Source organism: Protopterus annectens, chromosome 3.part1 (genome assembly GCF_019279795.1).
Source record: "Protopterus annectens isolate FY-2018-M chromosome 3.part1, PAN1.0, whole genome shotgun sequence".
NCBI classification, from domain to species: Eukaryota; Metazoa; Chordata; order Ceratodontiformes; family Protopteridae; genus Protopterus; species Protopterus annectens.
The window spans coordinates 219,084,360-219,109,045 of record NC_056732.1 but is presented as its reverse complement, the minus strand read 5'-3'; the positions used below and the strand labels follow the sequence as shown (position 1 = coordinate 219,109,045).

Sequence of the window (24,686 nt, the reverse complement as noted above, 5' to 3'; positions counted from 1 at the left end):
GTTTTTTTTTAATTGGGATTCAGGGAACGGTTGCCTCATTTTTGGAGCTGGGATAGAAAAACAGTGGTTTGTACACTGACATTTTGTTCTGGTGGGTGTCCAAGATTGTTTCTAACCAAGTATATCCTCTGAAGTTGTAGGATGGGATTATTTTGGTGAATTTTATTGCTAGTAGGTAGAGAGCTTCTGAAAGTAGTAGTAGTATCTTACTTGCTTATTACTTAGAACAAACAGTAACACACTATGTTTGAGCTATCTTCACTCTCCATTTGGGCTTCTTGTGATCTGTCTTTACAGGATGACTTGAAGAGATGTCTGGATAATATCCGTAATATGCATGCCTTTTTGTTTTTTGTTTTTTTTGTTTTGTTTGTTTGTACTCCTAGCACTCAATTTATGGTTCCCCAGTATTGCATGTTTTACCAAAAAGCCTGTTTTTTTCCTGGCTTTTCAACCTCCTGTCTGAAGTCCATTAGCTTAAGTTATGTGGCAAACCCTGTCATCCAGGTAAAGGCTAGAACTCTCATGTAAAGATTTGGACCTTCCACCTAAAAATGTGAATAGTCAAACTGTTCTTGGTTCTGTTCTCATTATGTAAGTCTCGTATTGCATCATTGGGTCCATCCACTTGACATGTCCTGGCACTAAGACTGCTCTTGAATACCTTGGGGCCTGTAAACTATTGCCAAAATTCAAAGCCCATTTATTAGACTGGCAGAAGACTTGGCTCACAATTTTATATTTATTTATTTTTCTGCCAATCAGTATTTCACGTTCTTTAACTTTGACTATTCTTTGTACAGTGGCCTTTACTTTGCCCCAGTTACCTGGCTTTATATTTTTCTGGTTGCAGGTCGATGTGAATATCCACTCATTTAATAGGAGATTGAGTCCTTAACATTTATGTTAGCAGTTCCAATGCTCATTGCTCAATATTCTAAACATTTGCTTAAGCTTCTAGGTGCATAGTCTAATGTTAAAGTGATGGATCTGAAATAGTTTACTTCATTTGGTTTTCAATCTGTGCGTCTCAGATCCAACACAACCACATTTTCCAGTTATGGAGCCAAGCTCCAGACTCCTCCCCTTACCCATAATGCCCCCTGGTGTCCCTTCAGATCTCATTTGCCGCCATGGTGGTTACAAGCATGGTTTCTGAGCTCCAGCTAATAGTTCACGTATGTGAACAAAACTTTTGTTCTATCTGATTTCTTCCTTATATATTTTCTTTCCTCCTCGCGTATGCGTCAGACAAAAAAAAGTTCTCTTCTCTTTCCTATCTAGAGACTGTCTGTGTGTCTGTCTGTGTGTCTGTCTGTGTGTCTGTCTGTGTGTCTGTCTGTGTGTCTGTCTGTGTGTCTGTCTGTGTGTCTGTCTGTGTGTCTGTCTGTGTGTCTGTCTGTGTGTCTGTCTGTGTCTGTGTCTGTGTCTGTGTCTGTCTGTGTCTGTGTCTGTGTCTCTGTCTGTGTCTCTGTCTGTGTCTCTGTCTGTGTCTCTGTCTGTGTGTCTGTCTCTGTCTGTGTGTCTGTCTCTGTCTGTGTGTCTGTCTGTCTGTCTGTGTGTCTGTCTGTCTGTCTGTCTGTCTGTGTGTCTGTGTGTCTGTGTGTCTGTGTGTCTGTGTGTCTGTGTGTCTGTGTGTCTGTGTGTCTCTGTCTGTCTGTCTGTGTGTCTCTGTCTGTCTGTCTGTGTGTCTCTGTCTGTCTGTCTGTGTGTCTGTCTTGGCCTGATTTGGGGATGGCAGAAGCCCCTAAGGCAGATTTTAGGAAATGCACTGAGTGCGGCCATAAGCTATCTCTGGTGGATGGCCACACTCTGTGCATGGTTTTCCTAAGTGCAGACCACCTTAAGTCCCCCTGTCCTGTTTGCGCTGGCTTCAACCCCAGAACACTTAAGGACAGGTGGAACAAACTGATTCTGAATGGTTTGCTCCCCTCTTCAGGGACTACAGTCCCTTCTTCCCCAGTTTGGGTAGCAGCAGCTGCTGCATCTACTTCCTCTTCCTCGTCCTCAGGGACTCAAACTTCTGCCAAGAGGTCTGAGGAAGGGGTTAAGTCTAAGCAAGACCAGTCTCGCAAGTGGTCCCCTGACCATTCATCACAGGCAAGTCCGCCACCCAAAGTTAGGCCTCCAACTAGTCCTGTGTCTCCTTGGTTGCGCTCACCCAGGTTCTCCCCCGAGGCCGAGGAGACTTCTAGCCAGTCCCCAGTTAGGTCTTCTCCCCACCGGCTCTCCTAACCTGTTTTGGTGGCATCCTTCTGCTCCACCCGAAGTCCCAACAAAGCGGAGATGGACAAGATGAGGTGGATATTTGTCCGCACTCAAAACCAAATGGGGGTCTTGCCAGCGCCCTCTCCCTCTGGAGGGGGCTCCTTGCAACCTTTTTTTTGACCAATAACTCCTTCTCTGATCTGACTGATGGTTTCGGAGTTTTTGGATCCAAGAATCTTCTGGGTTGAGGGGTCGACATTGACAGTACCATGTATCTCGACGCTCCCTATTGCCATGAGCTTGTCGGATCCAACGGGATTGGATCTGAGCTCTCTGAGCCGTAGCCTTGGGGTCAGATCCGAGGGGGGTGCTGTCTGCTCCGAGCGCTTTGGAGAGGAACATTCTACTCAGCATCTCAGCTCCTGTAGGCTCTGCCCCAACTCCCCTGTCTGGTTGGGGGGACGGGCCCCTCCAGTACGTCCCAGGAGGTTTGTTCCCTGCCAACATTCGGCATGGTGGAGAGGGTTCTCGTGGTGTCGAGGCTTCTGACCATCTTATCCTCAGACTCTGTCCAGACTCCCTTGGCTCTGAATGCAGTTCGACCATCTTGCAGTCTCAGGGACAGCCCGTGGTCGCTATGCCCCAGGAATTTCCAGTGGAACAGCAAGAGGTTTGAGAGTCTTCCTCAGAGTCCCCCTGAGGAGGCACCCCACAAACTTAAGTGTAAGAGGAGGTGCTTGGACTCTCCTCCAGAGTCCCTCACAGAAGACACGGGCTTGGATGAAGGGGAAGGTTCCCCAAGATCACCCTCTGAGAATTTCTCTTTTGGGAGACATCATGGAGCTCTTTCTCTGGCGGAGGGTCAGCCTCTAAACTGACCTCAGACGAGTCTGTGTTCCTGGAGGCATTCAACTCAGCCGCATCTACCACTTGGGTGTCCCCTTCTGCTGATCACTTGTGGATCTGATAACATCTAGAGCATGGAAGGAGCTAGACAGAGCCCATTCCCAAGTGCCTCAACAAATGGTTGAGCCCCCCCCCCCCCCCAGTCAGACAGGACACATTGGAGTAAGGGGTCTCCAGTAGATGCGATGATGGTGGCGGCTGCCACCAAGAAAGAGCTCTCTCAGGAGAGCGCCACGGTCCATCCCACTGACTGAGAATCAAGAGCGATGGATCCATTTGGGAAGCGAGTATATGCTTCAGCGACCTTCTTTGTGAGGGAGCTGAACTATATGGCACACGTCATTTGACTCCAGAGCGATCTAGTGAAGGAAATCATGGAGTCTACCCCAGAGTCCATGTCGGCAGAGGACAAAAAGACATTCGCCCAAATGGCTACTCTCAAAGCGGTTGCCAACATGTCCATGCGACTTCTGTCTCATGCTACGGAGGGAGCCGCAAGGGTGGATGGAACAGGCGTTGCTATCAGGACTCTCACCTGGCTCTGGTTGTGTCAGTTTTCTGAGCCTTTCAAGGCGTCCTTCACCAACGCCCCTATGATGGTTCCTCCCTCTTTGGGAAATCAATGAAAGAGAACACTGGTCCAGAGCGAGAAGGATGGGAAGACACTGTCCGTCGGGATCCACTTAGTCTCCTCAAAGATCCTTTTCCATGAATCAGCTAGGATCGAAGAAGATGTGGTTCCGAAAGTCTCAGACGATTTCCCGGGATGCTCAGGATTCTCAGTACCCCAGAGGCAGAGGGAGTCACAATAGATGCTGCCCTAGAGGCATAGGGGGTCCTAGGAATTTTGCGTCCTGAGAACCTTTGTTGGAGAGACCCGGGCAGCATTCCTGAGGGGTTGCCAGACTGCTCATCTCTGGAGGCAGTTCGGGGGTCATCTGTCGCTACACCTGAATACATGGGAGTCCATTACAACAGATTACTGGGTGTTGCGAATCATATCCAGAGGATATTTCGTTTTGTTCAAGTAACATCCCCGCCGAACAAGCTCCTCCCAGACATCCCACCCATATAATGGGAGGAGGCAGCGCTAGAAATAGGAAAGCTGCTGAAGAAACGAGTCATCCAACCGGTCTCCCCCCAGACTAGTCCGGATCCAGCGGTTACTCCAGGTTCATTTTAGTGCCAAAGAAAACGGGGGAACTTGGACCAATCTTGCATCTGTCCACATTGAACCTGTCAGTAACCAAGACGAAATTCCAGATGGTCACTCTTCAGTCTGTCCTGCCCTTTCTGCAGGCCAAAGACTGGATGTACCTGATCGATCTCCAGGATGCGTACTACCACATCAAAATAGACAGGCGCTCATGGAGGTTTCTTTACTTCCGGCTGTGAGCCAATCACTACCAGTTCAGAGCCCTTCCCTTTGGTCTCGCCACAGCCCTCAGGGTGTTTACCAAGGTGAGGGCAGTTGTAGCGGCTCACCTGAGGCTCCAGGGTATTCAGGTCTTTCCGTACCTGGACGTTTGGCTCTTTGCTGCCCCTTCAGAGCATCTACTGTGCCAGGCCAGGGATTAATTCATTCGGTTAGTGAGCAAACTGGGTATTACCATCAGTCTGAACAAATCTTCTCTAGCGCCGGTCCAGATACTTGATTTTATTGGGACACATTTGGACACTCTTCAAATGAGTGTTTTTCTCACCCCAGACAGGATACCCAGTCTAAGAATTACATGTGTTACAAATTCTTTACACTTAGTCTCTACCGCCAAAGCAGTTCTAAAGGCATTGAGTTCCATGGTGGCCACGATCAATCTCCTGCTGATGGCTAGCCTTCATATGCGAGTTCTTCAGTGGACACTTGTGGTGCAGTGGTCCCTGTTAGACCTTCCTCTCTTCTTTCCAGTGAGAATCCCAAGGGTATGCAGAGACTCCTTTCGGTGGTGGATTCAATCTCCAGATGTCTTCAAGGGATGCTCTTTTCAACCCTGCCTTTCCCAAATCTATGGTGACCATAGACTCCTTTCAGCTGGGGGAGGGGGTACACTCTGGTAGGGTAGTCCCTCTCCGAGACCGTTTTGCATATCAGTGTTCTAGAGATGAGGGCGGTCCTTCTTGCTCTGCAGGCACTTCATGCCCATCTTTACTCTAGGGACAATTGCCATTCAGACAGACAATATGTCAGTAGTCTGGTACATCAACAAACAAGGGGGGAACCAGATCTTATCCCCTCTGTCGAGAAGCCATGAGAGTGTGGGAATGGGCGATCTCCATCTCTGAACCCTCTGGAGGGGAAGCCCCCAGAGACGCACTGGTTCATGCTCGGCTCTCCAGTCTCCTCTGTGCTTATCCTCCGCTTCCTCTTATGTCAAAGCTTCTTCAGAAAGCTCAAAGGCTGGGGAGTACTGTGATCCTCATCACCACATTCTGGCCTTCCCAGGTTTGGTTCCCTTCATTGTGGTCTCATCTAGTTGTTCCTCCATGGATGTCTGATCCAATTCCGGATCTTCTTTCTCATCCCTCAGGGATCCCTCACCCAGATCTGGACAGGCTGAAGCTCATGGCTTGCCTGCTCCAGTTCCCATGATTATTATGACTCCCGGTTTGTCCATCCCCTGTGAAGTCCATTTTGGTTGCGGCTCACAAATCCTCCACCAGAAAGGTGTATCGTAGTGAATGGAGACGTTCCTCCATATGGGCCACTCAGCGGGATTTGGACCCTTTCACAGCACCTCTTTTGGCAGTTTTAGATTTTTTGGCAAGCATCTTTCATCAGGGTGCTAGTTTCTCTACAGTTAAAAGTACAACTGGCAGCTATTTCTAATTTCCATGTTGGGGTGAATGTCTTCCCTGGCCTCTTCCAAACTTTGTAAGACCTTTCTTAAAGGTGCTTTTCTGCTTAGTCCTCCGGTTAAGGACCCTACCCCTCTGTGGGATCTTAGCTTAGTATTACAGGCATTGGTTTCTGCACCCTTTGAACCTGCAGCCTCGGTTGATTTGCAATTTTTAACCTAGAAAACTGCTTTCTTGGTGGCCATTACCTCAGCCAGAAGAGTGTCAGTGCTTCAGGCTGTTTCTATTAAGTTGCGTTACATGATCTTTCACAAGGACAGTGTGTTGCTGTGCATTAATCCATCTTTTCTTCCTAAGGTGGCCTCGTCAGCCAATATTAATCAGACTGTAAATTTACCAGTTTTTTCCCCAACTTCAAGAACAAAGGGGAATACAAGCTGCATCAGCTTGATGTTCATAGACCACTGAGATTTTATTTACACAGGACGAAACCCTTTCATAAGTCTGATCAACTATTCATGTCTTATGCTAAACCCTTTTTAGGCAAGCCAGTTTCCAAGGTAACAATTGCTCACTGGATTTTTCTATGCATTGCTCGAGTCTATGCTGTGAAAGGTAGGTCTCTGCCAGGACAAGGGAAGGCACATTCCACCTGATCTATGGCTACGTCAGCTGCCTTCTGGTCTAGGGTGTCTCTGGACAATATCTGCTCAGCAGCTACATGGTCCTCATCTCATACCTTTATTTCTCATTACAAGCTGGACATTGTCTAGGAATAGAGCATCCCTTGGCTCTGCAGTGCTCTGGAATATCCTTCCATGAAGGTCACCCTGGAGTTTTTGGTAGCTGGAGACTCTGTCCCACAGGTGGAAGACCAAATGAAGTAAACTACTTCAGATAAAAGAAGTTATGTACTCACCATAACATTCCATCTGAGTAGTTGTACTTTGTCTTCAGCCCCCCCCCCCTTCACCCCGACCTTATCATTGGTGCAGTCAGCATTTAGCTTTGCATAAAGTGTGTGGCCTTGACTCAGTCTAGGCCTGGAAGTGTCATGGAGCTTCTTGCTATGATAAGGTGATATTGGGTCGGGTACCTGATACCTCTTGGGCAACAGACTCGATCTGAAGGGAGACAAGGGGGGTATTATGGGTAAGGGGAGGAGTCTGGAGCTTGGATCCATAGCTGGAAAATGCGGCCATGTCGGATTGGATATAAATGTTCCATTGTTGTACATAATCTGTCTAATCTTGCCTGTATCTTATACCCGTTTCTGAAAAATGTGTGCTGTTTTTCCTCTTGGTTTATTTTCATGACCTCCACCACCCATAAGGTCTCATACTTCTCTAAATATCTCCCCCTCAGATGACATTCTCATTCCTTTCTTTCCACCTGACACTTATGCTGTAGTGCAAATTAAATTCCACCTCCTATAGACAGGGTATTACCTGATTAAATGTCATCACCTGCCAAAGTATCTTTTTAATTTTGTGAATTCACATTTTTGGAGAGAAGTATATTGCCTCCAAGGTGATCAGTCTGTCCTTTCAGTTTCCTTTTGCTGTGACATAATTCCCAAAGCTATCCCTTATCACATCTTGTTTATTCTTGTAGTCTCTCTCTCTCTCTCTTTTTTTTTAATCTAGGCTAGAATGCAATTCTATCATCCTAGGTCATTTTAATTTTTTTTTCATGTTCATCCCTGTTAAGGCGGGTCTCTTAAATCAATATTTGTGCCACACTTCACTTTGTGTTTTGTAAGATTCTATCTACTTTGCAGGTTTCCATCATCCCATTTACACATTCTAAGATATAACTTTCATTTGGCTAAAATTGTACTCATATTTTCTGTTATAAACATGCTTTTAAATCATCCATCCCAAGTCTGACTATGTTTAGTATCCTATTGAAGCTTAGATATACCTTGTTACATCGTGCAACTGGTAACCTGCGATTTGGCTAGCTGTGCTTTCTGTCAAACCATACAAGAAGAAAGTCCAAGCAGAGATGTAAACTAACTTTTCCCCTTTCCCCGAAGCAAGCAGTAATTATGTATAATATATCCCAGTTAAATTCCCCCTTACTGCAATAGACTTAGCACTGTTTACTTGGCCATAAATTGAGCTGTTTGGCCTGCCATCTTTTTGTTCTGTGCTTCTCAGTTGATAGTTTCATGAAAAGCAGTTCTCTCCCCTTTGTCTTCATTTACATTTTCTATGAGATGCACTGTTCGCTTCACTTTGTCCATCTCCTTGCTTTCATCTGCCTTTCAATGATGCATTACTGTAATAGAAACAGTTCTTGTAAAGTGATTCTCATACCTTTCAATCTTGATTTCCTTAGACCCATTCTCATAAAGGTGCATTTGCAGGAGAATTTTTATTTATTTAACATTTTACTGGTAAAGTCTGACTTAGACAGAGCCAGTTTTCATCAGAGACCCAGGGAAAATGCTCCAGATGCATGCCTTTGGAACGTGTGAGGAAACCCACACGAATGCAAGGAGGACATGCAAACCCCGCACAGAAGGTATCCCAGCCAAAAATCAAACGGGAGAGCCTCTTGCTGTGAGGTGACAACACAAACAGCTGAACCACTACGCTGTGCATGAAAGGAGTTGACATGCCAACCAAACCCCTCCAAAACAAAGGTAGCAAATCCCTTTTAAAGCCAGTTAGAACTTTTGTTTTAATGACTGTTCATAGAGTACTTGGAAACTATTGACTTCTATCATCCGTGAGGGATGCAATCTAAAGCTATCCCAAGTATAAAAGAAGAACTTTTGTGAAATGTAACCTAAAGTTTTCTAGATTGGACAGGTAACTTTTGTTACAGAAAAGTTGTATTGGCTTAACTTTATAGAAGTGACATCAATTCTCTAAAATTTACTAAACCCTACGACCTTACCCAGCTTATTCAGCAAAATAGTGTGAACTTTCTTGCCATCCCATAAAGCTTTCACTGTTGGCAGTAATCAACAGTAGTTAAGCTTTGTGTACAAGTTTGTGCTACAAGTTGGCTATAACAAAAAAACTAGATACACGCTCATTTAAATAAATCCTTTGCCTTTATTAGCGATCAATTTCCAGTTCCAGTTTTTCAAGATTGGAATTATTTCCCAGTATTTTAATTTTTTTGCATGTTCTTGCATCTGTTTTGTTCTTTCAACCATTTTCCATTGAAACAAAGGAAAGGGCTTCTCTGGTTTTCTCTTGTAGGTAATTCTAGGCTGCACCTTGCACACTTTACTGGCTTACAAAGTAGTGCTTCTCCTAGTGCTTCATTTACTTTATTTGCCTTCTTTTTTTGCAAAGATCTTTCATAACTTGATTGGGATCTAAATGGATTTTAATACCAAGAGAGTAGAAAACCCTAAAAAGTGCAGGGTATATTGATTTAAACTGCAAGTACATTTCTTTACATATTTTAACAGCAGAAATAAAAAAAAAATCTTTAACCTTGGTCTACAATGGAGTAGTTAGCAGCATAAATTCTGGAGTCTCCAATTTTAATAGTTTGCCTTTTTTCTACAGAATAGAAATGATTTGCTCTTTCTGTGTATAAGCTCACTCCTGGTTTTCTAGTGCCCTGACGATAAAATCTAATGTGGTAAGCTTTCTAAACCTGAGTAAATTCTGGTAGGAAGTGTATCCATTCTTCCTCATAAATTGAATGCATTTTTTACCTCTGTCCGCTCTGCTACAGCAGTAAAACATATGTAGTCTCTTCTTGATCTGTCTTTTTGCTATGGTTACTCTTGCCATGCTTCCAACTCTGCCAGCCTTTCCCTGATAGGGTGATTGGATTACTGTAAGTTGGTTAGAGTATCAGATTGATTTTGCTGAATTCCAGACTGTGGTATAGTTTCCTGTGTTGCCCATATCCTTACTTGGATAGGAGGAAGCTTCTCTGTTCACCAGTGAGAGTGGGGAGCTTTGAGCAGCCTATCTGTCCCTGGAGGAGTGGCCTCAGCCCTGAAACTAGTAGCTTATTGGCCGTTTTGGGTCAATTCCTATCTCTTTCAGTTTCCCTGCTTTAAAACCCACATTTGCGTGGTTTTGCACTAGTTAACAACTCCGCACAGCTCCTCGTGGTGTCCTGCAGAGTGATACAGGCAACAGAGAGACCCAAGAAAGACTTTTCCAGATTTAAGTATTTTTTTTCCCTCTGTTTTTTTGCTCCGATTGCCTTTTCCCACCTAAAAAGTGAATTTCTAACTGATCTGTGCTTTAAAAAGTTTAAATTGCATTTGCCTTCTGCTTTTTACAGTTTTTGCACTTGTTTTATATCAGTGTAAGTCGTTTTTGTATTGTATAGCTGTTGTAGGCTACACACTAAAGTGCGCTAGCCTGTTTATAGCATTTAGTGTTTTCTGTGTGTTTTTCTGCTGTTTCCTGAAAAAAAAAATATTCTCTTTTGCCGCCTTTGCTGAACTAGATTAGTCCAGATTTCAGGTTTTGCTGAATTCCAGACTGTGGTATAGTTTCCTGTGTTGCCCATATCCTTACTTGGATAGGAGGAAGCTTCTCTGTTCACCAGTGAGAGTGGGGAGCTTTGAGCATCCTATCTGTCCCTGGAGGAGTGGTCTCAGCCCTGAAACTAGTATCTTATTGGCCGCTCTGGGTCAATTCCTATCTCTTTCAGTTTCCTTGCTTTAGAACCCACATTTGTGCATAGCGCAGCAACGGGCAGCGCCGCTTAAACGGGTTTAAAGTATTCCCGGCTCCACAAAGTCTGCTCTTCACTTTTTCCCTTAGAACTGTTCTAAATCTCAAAGTAAGCACTCTATTTTCATTCTAAAGCCCTGCAGTTGCTGGTATAAGTAATCTTATAAGTAAGCACTAATAAACTAAAGCACTACACCCTCTTATACTCCGTTTAAGTACTTGGCTCCCTATTGGTCCTTTTTGATCAGTCAAAAAGTAGTTCCTTATACTATTCTGGCATGTCCAAAAGTCAGTTTCGGGTTTACTCTCCAGTCCAGCTGGTGAGTCTGGGAATCTTGAGGCAATGTTACAACTGCCTTATGTACACAGACCACCCTCTCCTCCTCCCAACAAGCTCAAATATATGTGAGAGATGCAACTATATAGCCAAACTGGAGGCTGAGCTCTCTCAACCCAATACTGGCGCAGTCAGTCAGGAGGAGAAGGTAACCACACACACCACAAATCCAGTCTCACATAGACCTATCGCAACAGAAAACCAAACACATAAACACACAAAAACATACTCAGAGGCTCTAAATAAAAATCTGCCCAAGCAGCAGAGGCCTCCAAAGCAGACATCCAAGCAACCGCTACCCCACAACAATACCCACGTATCACATAGTTCACAAAGTCAGTGTGCCACACAGTCACAGCCCTTAAGGCTAAACAACACACCTAATACACTTGTAATAGGTGGCTCTATTGTCAGACACACTGACGTCCCACTCACCAGGCTGAACAAGGAGAAGGTCACTGTAAGCTGCCTGTCGGGTGCCAGGATCCGCCACATAACACAAGCACTCAGGTCACTCCTAAGCAAGTACAAATATGACTCCGTCATTGTCCATGCTGGTGTGAATGACCTGAGACGTACCTCCCTGGACTACATGAAAAGAGACATAGAGGAGCTCTCTGATCATGTAGCCCAGGCCGGTATGACCCTGACCTTGAGTAGCATCTTACCCTCACCAAGAATGATGCCACAGTATAAAGACAAAATGATCAATTTTAACAATTGGCTAAAGTATTGGTGTCATTCAAAGGGGATCCAGTGTCTGTCAGCCTGGGATGACATGATCGACAAGCCACGTTGCTTCGCTAGGGACGGCTTGCACCTGTCACCCCTGGGCTTTCGAATACTGGCTAAGGCTCTTGCCACCCCCATAGTGCCTTTTTTAGGCAAGGCTCCAAAGACAAACCCACCTCCATAGACAACACAAAGAAAAAGAAACTAAGGGTAATGCTGCTCAACGCCAGAAGTCTAAACCTCAAGATGCATGCACTCGAGGCTCTCCTCAGTATGGAGAATATTGATATCTGTGCAGTAACAGAAACCTGGTTCAAGGCTCCCGAGAGCACCCCAGCACTACCAGGTTATACCTCATACCATGCTTTTCGGACCGAACCACAAAAGGAGGGGGAGTATCCATATTCATCAAAGATACCCACACCTCCAGGTTAGTGGCACTGCATGAAGCATTGAAGATCATCCATGTGCAACTAACAGTGGGCAAAACTGTCTTTCAGTTTGTAGCTTGCTACAGACCACCCTCCCAAACTCAGGAACCCCACTCTGCTTTCCTGAGAACACTGGAGAATATGAAGGTCTCTCCAAACACCATTATATTGGGTGACTTCAACTACCCAAACATAGACTGGGAGCACTACTCAAGCCCCAACACCCTCACCCAACGGTTCCTATAATTTATAAACTCAAATGCTATGGAACAACTGGTCACCACTTCCACAAGAGGGGGAAAACATATTGGACCTGATCATCACCAACATGGGGACTCTTATGTTCCATACCAGAGGTATACCCCTCAAGATCTGACCATAAATTAATCTCACTGGACATCCATATCCCGTCCCCACCCTCAGCCAATGCAATCACTGTGAAGAACTTCTCAAAAGCAAACTTCACACTTCTCAAAACTGAGGTGGAATCCCTCAAAGCCCCCGGGCCAGTGGAAAATACGGCCCAAACCGCAGAATCCTTTACAAACGCTTTCTATGGACACCTACAGGAATGCATGGATCGCGCTATCCCAAATAAAACCAAGACTCATTCCTCCAAAGGCAGGAGACCTGTCTGGTGGACTCCAGCCATAAATAAGCTATACAACAGAAGGAGGAAGCTACTACATGATAGAGCAAAATCCCAAAAAGGGAAGGCATCTCTGATCAGTACTAGCAAGAAACTACGATCCCTCATAAAATCATCTAAGGCCAGCTTTGAAAGAAAAATTGCACAAGATGCTAAAGACAATCACAAGGTCGCCTTTATTTATGTCAGGAACCTGGGTGGCAACTCCCAGATATGCTCTGAGTTGGTTCAAAATGACAAAAAATACACTGAACCCACAGACATTTCCAACATCTTGGCAGACAGGTTCATTGCAAACTTCTCCCCCCCAAAAGAGCAAATGTCTATCCCAACAGAGTGTAGCCTCCCTGACATCACAGATGCACACGTGAGAGCTGCCCTCTCCAAACCAAAAAACACAGCATCAATGGGACCAGACGGTGTCCCGGGCTGCGTCTTACATGAACTCCAAGAAGAACTGAGCCCTCACATAAAGTCACTGTTCAATCTCAGCCTTACTACAGGATATGTACCCAAGGAATGGCGTACAGCAACAGTGGTCCCACTCCACAAAGGTGGTGCCACAACGGACCCCGGAAACTACCGCCCTATAAGCCTGACTAGCCTGGTCTGCAAATCTATGGAGCGTATCATCATGAAACTCATAAACAAAGACATTGGGAACCTCCAAACACTGGATCCTACCCAATTTGGCTTTAAGGGCAGATCTTGCCTCTTGAAGTTGGTCAACTTCTTTGAAACAGTCACCAAGGCCATAGATGAAGGGAAGGTAGTCCACACAGCCTACCTGGATCTCACAAAAGCCTTCGACACAATACCCCACTTGGGGCATCATAAATAAGCTCACCAGCTTAAATATCAACTCCTATGTCACAAGATGGGTTGCAAACTGGCTCAGGGATAGAACCCACATGGTCAGAATTGCAGGTGCTATGTCAGACTCTAAACCAGTTACAAGTGGCGTCCCACAAGGCTCAGTCCTGGGACCCCTCTTGTTCGGTATATATTTCTCTGAGGTACAGGCTAACATGGGAGGACTATGGCTGACCAAGTTCGCAGATGACTGCAAACTGGGTGCCGTAATAGACTCGCCGACTGACACAAGTATCCTCCAAAGGGGTCTCAAAGAGACGGATAACTGGTGCCAGAGCCATGGCCTAAAGCTAAATGCCAAAAAGTGCATAGTCATCCCCTTTGGGAAAAACAAAGTGCCCACAAATTACCACATAGGTGGTAATCCATTAAGTATGGAAGAATTAATTAGGCATTTGGGGACCCAAGTAGATGGCAATCTCTCCTTTGACAATCACATTGCCAAAGTGGTTAGAAAGACCTTCTATATAGCCCACCATATCACGAAAGGGTTCACATCTAGATCAAGAGAGGTCATTGTGCCCCTCTACTCATCACTCAGCAGGTCCATAATTGAATACGGTGCCCCATTTGGGATGTACCTTACCCGACACCTGCAGCAACTGGAAAGACCCAAAAAGTACCTCACCAAGAGGATCAAGGGATTCAAACAGATGCCCTATGCAGTTAGGCTAAAGAAACTCCAGCTCTACTCCGTTGCTTACCCGCCTACTCAGAGGCTATCTGTGCCTGACATATAAAGCCATGTCTAACCCAGAATTAATGGACATGCTCCACCTCAGGAAATCCAAATCCCTTAGAGCTACACGCTCCAGGGACTTAAACCTCAGCACAGAAATAAATAGGACATGCTGGAGGGACAGATTCATATCCCAGAGGCTCCCCTCACTCTGGAACAAAATCCCAATCCATGTTAGGCAGAGTCCCTCAATGACCCTCTTCAAGAGAAATCACGAGTGGATGGGAGATCGTAGGTTTACCCCTGGGATCTCTTCTGTGTCCCTACTAGACAGAGGCACAGTAAACTAACCTCAAAAGGGCTATCTTCTGTGACCTACTATACAGAGGCACAGTCAACTAATCTAAAAGGGTGGCGAAAGCCAAACACTCTGGCTAGGCTTATAAATGCCCTAGGGCAGATAGCCTAGTATCAACCTATGAACCTATGATTTTCAAAGAAATTCCTTCAGCTTATGATTTTTTTTAATTGTTGGTAGTAATGTAGTTCATTAGGGTGCAGTTAATCTTAAAAGATCTTGGCATGAGTTTGGTTTGTGTTCACCTTGAGCTGCCTGTGATTCTTGCTATAGATCTCCCATAGTTTAAGTTCCTGCCAATCCACTTTGGACATCCTGTGGCTCTTACACTTAATGACATTGCTTGGAGCTAATTTCAGTTTGTTGAGCGCTTCACTTCTTTTTTTTCCCTTGCCTGGAGACATTAAATAAATCACAGTCAAGTAGAGAGCGGTTGTACCAGTCAGATTGCTGCTTTTTTATATAATTAATCAGTTAGAGTGCTGTATTTGTAATGATGTTCATCGTGTTACACTGCTGCAGTCATTACACTTGGGTTATCCTGCCGTCAGGCGGTTCCCCAGTCGGCCTGAGTTCCAAAGTCTTGGTCTGGCGTCAGTTGCTGTCGCCTCCTCCCTGACATCAGTGCGACAGGGGTATATAAGATGCAGCTGACACCATTTTCTTCAGTCTTTCTTGCCGCGCGGTGTCGCAAGTGCTGGTCGGCCGACTCCTGAGATTTTCATTCCGAATCCAGAACCAAAGTCTTCTACAAAGCTTAAGTACCCCATTGGGGAAACTTTTTCTTGCCTCAGACCGATGTCAGTAAAAGTTAATAATTGTATTTCTTGTGGGAAGCAAATACTTCATAAGGATTTCCATTCCTATTGTATCCCATGCTTAGGCCCAGACCACGACGTCAGTGGCTGTCGGTTTTGTGCTAGGTGTAACAAGCACACTATTAAACGTCGGTTTGATTTTGCCCGACATTATTTTGGCAGAAAATTCAATTACACCATGCCGTCGGAACTTCCGACGACTGGGATACATAAAAAGCGCAAAGACAAGGACAGGCATCCGAGGCCCAAAACTGATGACGAGGCCTCTTCTAGGCCGGTCGCCGGTTCTCCGGTTTTCAGCGAGGCGCCTTCGCAGCCCCTGATGACCGCTTCTGCAGAACCACAGGCCGCCTCCGACTCCCACGTGGAGCTGGCTGGGCCTTGGACGTACAAGTTTTTCAGCCTACCGAAACTAACCCTTCAGAGGGAACCGAAGTAGCTGAGCAATCCACAGCTTCAGAGGGTGTTTTCAGACCTACTCAGTTAAGCATTAAACCCTCTGCTAAGTCTACGCCTCCCTTAAAAACAAAGAAACAAATACAGCATTCTCCAGGGCAGGCCTCCATGCCTAAGAAACAAATGCTCAAAATGGCTGAAGACCTGATCACCCTGATCAGGGGGTCCGATCCCCCTCCTGATAAAAGGCCCAGACAGGATGCAGACTATGCCTCATCCGACCAGGTGTCCATTTCTTCAGATTCATCCTCAGACCTAGGATATTCTTTACCCCCTTATGAGGATTTTGATGCGGAGGAAATCAATTCCATCAGCCTCTCCGCCTGAGGACTACTCCTTTGGGGAAACCTTACATACCATGAAGGGAGCATTTCCATTGGGAAGGCCAGGATTACTCAGAATCCAAGAAAAGGCTCAGAGACTTCCTTTTATTACCTCAACACAGACCACTTGCTATTCCGCCAGTGTTAGATATTGTGGTGATGTGTATACTGAATCCAGCTTAAATCCTGACTCCTTACCTCCAGCCCCAGTTAAACCTGATAGATATTACAGAGTCCCTGACTCTCACAAATTTCTGTATAAAAGCCCTGTTGCTGACCCTGAAGCTATTTCTCAGGGACCCAAAGGGATTAAGGCCTCATCAGCAAAAAACCCAGTTCCCTCTAACAGAGAATCCAGAGCATTGGACAGATGGGGAAAGAAAGTATATACGTCTGCAACTTTAGTAATGAGAGCCTTAAATTGCCAGTTTCACATGCTAAAATATCATCAGTTTTTGATGTCTCAGTTGAAACAAAAAATGCTTCCAGATTCAGATCCTCCTAATTTTAAAGAAATGCAGGATTTATTGCATGCAGCTGAATAAGTGGGAAAACATACTTTGCAATGTGGTTTTGATTCTTTAGAGGCCTCCTGTAGAGCAGCAGTTACAGGCTCTGTCATTAGAAGACATGCTTGGTTAAAAGAACATACATTACCATATCATGTTAAAGCAAAATTATTGGATACACCTTTCCAGCGGGATGTGTTATTTGGAGTTAAGGCAGAAGAGGTATTAAAGAAGACGGAGGATAAGGCATAATCTATGCAAACGGTGAAGGATTTCGTACAGGTTCAGCCACCTCGATTTTAGCAGAAATTGGCAAACAAAGAATTGGTCCTTTCCAGTTACAGACGGACCTCAAAGGGGCAGATACAGACGTCCAAGAGATAGAAGTCAACCACAAGGTCCTTACAGGCCTCGACAATGGGGTGCACCAGGCCAGAAAGAAGGGGAAGACAGGCCCCAACCATATAAAATGCAGCCTCTGACTTCCCACTACAGCTGCCAAACAGCTCTCTCTTGGCAGCCCCCTTAGGAGGAAAACTGACACTTTTCTATCACAATTGGCATTGGATCACCAAAGACAAATGGGTTCTCAACATTGTATCTCAAGGTTACAGTTTCCACTTCCACACTCTGCCAAGGTTAAAAGGAATGCCAAATCTGCCACCAAATCAATGGGCAGAGGCTCAAAAGCAAATTACAGCACTCATGGACATGAGAGCTATTCAAAAGGTACCACCACAGGAGCAAGGACAAGGATTTTACTCAAGACTTTCTGGTTCCCAGAAAGGACAAAGCCTGGAGGCCCATTCTGGATCTTTCTTCTCTAAACACTTACCTGGATGTTCCGAAACTCAAAATATTGAAACTACAGCAGCTTCTTCCCATGCTGGGCAAGAAAGCTTGGCTAGTGACCTTGGACCTCAAGGAGGCATTACCTGCATGTCCCTATCAGACAAAACTGCAGAAGATACCACAGATTCATAGCTGGTTCAATGCACTATCAATTCTCTGCACTGCTCTTTGGCTTATCTACTATGCCCAGGGTCTTCACAAAGTGCCTGGCACCAGTAATTGCATTTTGCAGACAGAAAAGAATTCAAATTTATCCGTACCTGGACGACTGCCTGATTCAAGCAGAGAGCAAGGACATTCTTCTAAAGCATCTGGCATTCGTAAAAAAGTTAAGTTGCCTGGGGTACACAGTAAATGAAAAGAAATCAAAACTAGTTCCCTCACAAGAGATAATATTCCTGGGTACCAGCTTGAACACAACGGCCCAGATGGCTTGTCTCACTCCAGACAAGCAAGGACAACTGACCCAATACTTTCAATTGATGGCAGCAAAGACCCAACTCTCTGCAAGAAAAATTCTGCAGGCCTTGGGTTACATGGCATCTTGCATACTACTAATTCCGTATGCCAGACTGCATATGAGGAAACTACAATGGTACCTAAAGAGTGTATGGTCTCAACACTGTCAAAGTTTGGAAACAGTTATACCACTAATTCCTTGCCTTCAACAGGAGTTTCGATGGTGGGCTCAAGCTTGTCACCTCAACAAGGGACAGCCTTTTACTCAACCCACAGCCAGGCAAACACTGACAACAGATGCATCGAATTACGCCTGGGGAGCAAACATGGCAGGAAAATGTATTCAGGGCTAGTGGCCCGCAGAACAAAGGCATCTTCACATCAATCAAAACGAGATGCTAGCTGTACAAAATGCCCTTATAGCTTTCAAGGACCTGCTGCATCCAGTACTATTACTAAAGACAGACAACACCACAGTTATGTGGTACATAAGCAAGGGGGCACACACTCCTACCCCATCTGCAGACAAGCCATGACCTTGTGGAACACAGCTCTAGACTACCAAGTTCATCTGCAAGCACAATTCCTGCCAGGAGAGAAAAACACACTGGCAGACGACTTAAGCAGAAACATCATGGATCCCCATGAATGGGAATTAAATCCACAAATATTCAGAATGATAACACAGAAATGGTGGAGCCCGGACATAGATCTGTTTGCATCCCCAATGAACTGCCAGCTACAGAAATTCTGCACAAGGAGTTAACCATCCACAAGCATGCAAAGTGGATGCCCTCTCATTCAGCTGGAAAAACCTACAAGTATACGCTTTCCCACCTCTACCTCTCCTTCCAAAGGTACTCATAAAAGCCAAGCAAGAAGAGCCAAAGATGATCCTGATTGCACCAGACTGGCCACACCAGCACTGGTACCCAATCTTAAAGAACTTAGCACAAGCACCACCCTGGATTTTGCCTCAAATCCCACATCTGCTGACTCAGCACAACAATCAGATACTTCACAGCCAGCTAAAGACGTTAAACCTAGCTGCATGGAAAATTCCTTAGTCAAGCAAGCAATGCCTCTCTCCAAAGCTGTTATGGATGTCATTCTGGAGGCCAGAAGGCCTAGTACCAGGAAAGCCTATTCGGATAAATGGAAGAGATTGTGTGCCTGGAACCAGGCTCACAGCCTTGACCCTCTTGTCCCAAACATTCCTCAGATACTACAGTATTTAACTGAGATGCTGGACAAGGGCTTCTCCCTTTCATCCATCAAGATCCACGCCTCTGCCATTTCTGCTCATTACAACACGGATCCACCAATTTTCTCTAATCCTTTGCTAAAACAGTACCTCAGAGGGGCTAAAAACATAAGACCGCCCCGTAGAGCACCTACTCCAACTTGGGACCTCAACTTTGTTTTGGAAAAATTAACTTTACTTCCTTTTGAGCCAGCTAACACAGCAGAATTAAAATATATCTCTTGGAAAACTGCTCTGCTACTGGCAATAACATCAGCACAAAGTTTCAGAATTACAGGCACTAATGGCAGTGGAACCTTTCCTCATTTTCCACCAGGACAGGGTGTCTTTAAGAACTAACCCTACGTTTCTGCCAAAGGTGGTATCAAGTGTGGCTCTAAACCAAGCTATTCACTTGCCAACTTTTTATCCAAAACCACAGAATAAAGGGGAGAGACTACTGCATTCTTTGGACATTCACAGGCAGTTACGCTTCTACTTGGACAAAACCAAAACTTTCAGAAAATCTGAGCAATTATTGGAAGCATATGCTGCAGGAGCACAGGGAAAAGCCATTTCAAAACAGACTATTTCAAAATGGATAGGACATTGTATACCTTTCTGCTATACACACCATGGGAAACCTGTACCTAGCAGTATTAGATCTCACTCTACCAGGGCAACAGCCACTTCAACTGCCTACCTCAGAGGAGTACCTACCAAGGATATTTTGGAAGCAGCAACATTGAGTTCTGTGCATACCTTCACCAAGCATTACCATTTGCCTTTATACTCCAAATCCAGAGCTGGCTTCGCCACTGCTGTGCTGCAGGGCCTTATAGCCACCCCTAATGCCTTATAGAACCAGCCACCCTACCTCAGCTTTGGGATTCCACCCAAGTGTAATGACTGCAGCAGTGTAACACAATGAACATAGTACAGTTTTGTACCTACCATAAATGTAGATGTTAGAGTGTAAACACTGTTGCAGTCCAGGTTACCCTCCCTCCTTCCCCTCTTACTTGCTGGTACGTACCTATGTCTTCTACCCTTTACTACCTGTGGGGAGTATTTGCTGGTAACTGAAAGTTGTTTGCTTTTCTTATGTATACTTTTCTAGCAATTTGAATTGCCTACCTATTTGGGGGCACCTGACATCTGGGGCAAGGAAAAACTGAAGAAAATGGCGTCAGCTGCATCTTACATACCCGTGTCGCACTGACATCAGGGAGGAGGCGACAGCAACCGACGCCGGACCAAGACTTTGAAACTCAGCCGACTGGGGAACCGCCTGACGGCAGGATAACCCAAGTGTAATGACTGCAGCAGTGTTTACACTCAAACATCTACATTTATGGTAGATACAAAACTGTACTTTCTCTTTTAGCTCTACCAGACATCAGCACTCTTGTATCAGTTATTTTGACCTTAGTGTTATTAGCACACACTAGTGTAGCACATTTCAATTTCAGGTTTCATTATGTATCCTAGTATACTCTGTCATTATGTACTCTAGTATACTCTGTCATTATGTACCCTAGTATACTCTATGTGCTGCTTTTACTGACAGATTATAAATGAGGACCCTACTTACTTGGCCTCTACTGTGCAAATGGTAAATGTATGATTTAAAATTATTCTGTATATTCCTTTTCCCTCATGTATTGATAAAGTTCAGTACTTTTATGATGATGTTTGACTGTTGCTAGGCAAATGGTTAAAGTTTGTCTTGTCTACCTTTTCTGAATTTATTATTAAAAGAAATGTCTGTGAGAGAGCTTTGAATTGACTCGCAAAGTCTTCATCTTTGGTACTGACCTTCGGTTTTAGATTTGATTTTGAAATATGAAGAAGGGAATTCATTTTCTCATAATCTTCAATATGTAACAGAAGGCAAATTTAATAAATTTCATTTTAATGATATAAGGATTTGTAGGGAGCACACAGTCTTTTGTATTGATATAAGGATTTGTAGGGAGCACACAGTCTTTTGTATTACAGTATTTTTTTATCATTAATTTTGTTAATGTTAATTGTTATGGCTTGAACTTTGATTCATGTTTAAAGTCTCACTGTGTGTATTGCAAGTAAAATAAATTTGATAAAATTAATAAATATTCTAAAAGGTATACATAGTATATTAACTTAGAGAGCTAGCGGTCTGAAGTGTTACCCCTTAAATATTTTATTACGGCTATTATGTATCTAAAAAAAAATTGCCAAAAGTAAATTTCTAATTTACAAAGTTGGAAATTATTGTGCCAATATTGAACATTTAAGATCTGTATATTAAAATGGGCAGACGTATGTAACCTGGATTTGATGATGTTAAAGCAGTCTCAGGTTTGTCAGTTTCCAGTAATTACCCATTGCTCTGCAACCTACAGCAGTCACTGTTATTTGTTGTGAATTGTCAGCATCTTGTCCTCTAGATGTTTAGTCTTCTTAGCTATGGTGATGCAACATCTGCATCACAAGATATCTGTTGATATGAAACTGCATGCCTTTTTTAGTGCTGTATGTGTACATTCAGCATTTAACATATGCTTATGCATGGGATGTTAATAATCCTGCGGTGGTGGTGCTGCGGTAGCGTTGTCACCTCACAGTAAGACACTGTCTGGTTCGATTCTCAGCTAGACCGTCTTCTGTGTGGAGACATGCGTGAGTGGGCGTACCTTCATTGAAGGTTGTGCGTCAGGGCTGGTAACTCGGCACGTAAAAATCAACTACCAATCATTAGCGGACCGGAGTTCCGCTGTGGCGACCCCTGACCGGGAAAAGCCGAAAGAAGACTACTTATGCATGGGATGTTAATGAAATGGCTACCAGTAAAAGCTTTAAAGTGACTAACAGTAAACTCTGTGTTATGATTGGTAACATCATAGGTGCGATCATTCACAATTTCTGTTCTAGAGCTTCAGAACTATGTAATCAGTTAAGTAATGACAAAATGCTCTCAGCTGATTAAGAAATCTGCACTTCACCAGATTATCTTAGGAGTGATTTACACCATCGGCTGATTATCACCTCTCGATTATGTAGTAATGTCGGTCAGAAATCAGTGAAGTCATGTGTAGCGTCCTCCATATTTAGTTTTCAGTACTGCACGCTACAGCTCAGGCTTCACTCTTGAGCTCGGAAACCAGGGAGCATCTTGAGTAAATACAACATTTTCAGTTAGACATACTTCTCTATTCTCTAAACCTTAACTGTATGCTGCTTTAAGCAGATAACTGATTAAGAGCTTATAGGCACTTATTTCTGCTCTTCATTTACACATTTTTTAAAAAAATATTGCAAATGTTCAGTTTTTCTTTTTCTAAAGTTGGATTTTTTTTATTAGTAGGTTTTGTTTAGAAAATAAAATTTGCTTTTATTTATTTGTGTGCAGTCTTACCTTTGTTTTTACACATGGCTGAATGTAGGGTGGCTATTATGGGGGTACAGTAGTTAGTATTGGTGCCTCACAGCTCCAGATTCTGCAGAGTCTGCATGTATTCCCTGTGTCGAAGTACGCCTTTGGTGGGTAGTTGGTGTCCTCCCATGTCCTGAAGACATGCAGTTAGATGAATTGGTGATCCTCTAAATTGCCTGTAGGTGGGTGTGATGTCAGGGAATGCTTTGTGCACCCTGCTGTGGACTGGCATCTTGGTCTGATGTACCAGATTGGTTCTCTGCATTACTGCTGGGATAGACTCTTGCTTCCTCGTCACCTTGAGCAGGATTGTATGCGTATATGTTAACTGGGTTAACCTTGCTAGGCAAAACCAATTTTCAGAGGAACCTGTGGAGAAAAAGCCTTCAGTAAGTACTACATAAACGCGTTTGCAGTATAGCCTCAGAGAATACAAGGCAAGCCAATGTATGATAGCAGCATATATCAGAAAAATACAAATCAGTCTCAAGTTTAACACATACAGTCGTGTGTGTGTGTGTGTGTGTGTGTGTGTGTGTGTGTGTGTGTGTGTGAGGAAAGGAAGAGATAAAGATAGGATCTTAAGTAAGAAAGATGAGGAAAACAAATAAGAATAGAAGCGAGTATGTAATGGGAAGGGTAGAATGTAGATACAGGTCTGAAAGTAGGGGAAAGTGATAGGAATTAAAGTATGTAAAGGGATAAGAGGAAGGCGTGGGTGAGCGAAGAAATGCTAGTGTGGTATGTGTAAGGAAAACAACTAATGCATGGTACAGACTCTAATTATTTAGTCTGATGTGATGGACATTGTGTATCAATTTCAGGGTAAGCCACCCTCTAATGTTGAGGAAGTGTTCCTTAGCATTTTAAATGTTCCATTGTATAATATTGTTCTTAATGAGGAAACGTATTATTCTGAAACCGTCTTGGGGCTGTAGCTGTCTGGCATTTGTTTTGTTGACCTTTATCAGGTTTTGGGCAGATGGTGCAAGTATTCTGGTAGTTTGCTGTAGTAATGGGTTATGAGTCTTTGAGCCGGATTGCTTACGTAATAGTTTGTGGATAAATGCATGTGTGAATCTTATTTTCATGGGATATCTTGTTTTGTTGCTTCATCAATATTAGAATGCTTGTCCTCTTACTTGGCAGCACATTTAGCTATGTCTGGCAAACTGGTTAATATGAATTTATTTGGATTTCTGATGGTCAGAGTATTTTATAATAATTTGGGTAAAGGTAGTACTGCAGCAGTTCTTCGAGTCAAGTAAAAACAATTTTGTCCTGCACAGTACCCCAGTTTTGTGTGTGTGAAGGTTTTTAAAAGTTGTGCTCACACGCTCATGAAAAGTAAGTTTATAGCCAGTTGTGATTCTAAAGTATTTTCCTTACCTAACTTAGAGTTCAAGATGATCCGTAAAGAATCAATGGTGGATCTGTTGCGTTAATTTCATATCCTTTATACATTTTGTAGGCCTGTCCCCAGAATGCTGACCGATTTTAGTTATTTTTGTTTTGTTTCTTAAAGGCTTTTATTTCCAAAATGTTTGAGAATTTAATTATAAAAGCTGTTGGTAATCTTATTGGCATACTTACCTGTAAAACTCCATTGGATTGGAAATTTTACCCCCAAAAACAAAGTAGCAGCTGCATCATAAATTTCATTGAAAAAATCAATTTGCCTGTCATTTTTATACTGAAACATATTCAGATATTAAAAACAGAAAACATAATGCACATGAATGAAAACGTTTTTCTGTTGTACGGGGTGCCTATGATGTAGTCTATAATGTACGAATTTAATAAAGGTGTTTAAAAATATACAGAGAATGAAAAGATCACTTTCATACAAAAACACATTCATCAGTGCAGGGTTTCAGTGGCCATCACATGTTCAGGCCCAGCGCATTAGTCAAATGCACCAAAGGTAAAAGTGTCTCCATATTCATAAAAGAAAATACTTCCTCTCCAGACTTGT

The 24,686-nt window shown here is 43.8% G+C and overlaps 1 protein-coding gene across 1 annotated transcript in view; it reads left to right on the top strand.

Moving 5' to 3' along the window:
* The window catches only part of DNAJC13 (DnaJ heat shock protein family (Hsp40) member C13), a gene marked incomplete in the record, with an annotated part of 3,140,357 nt that overhangs the window by 304,460 nt on the left and 2,811,211 nt on the right, over positions 1-24,686 (top strand).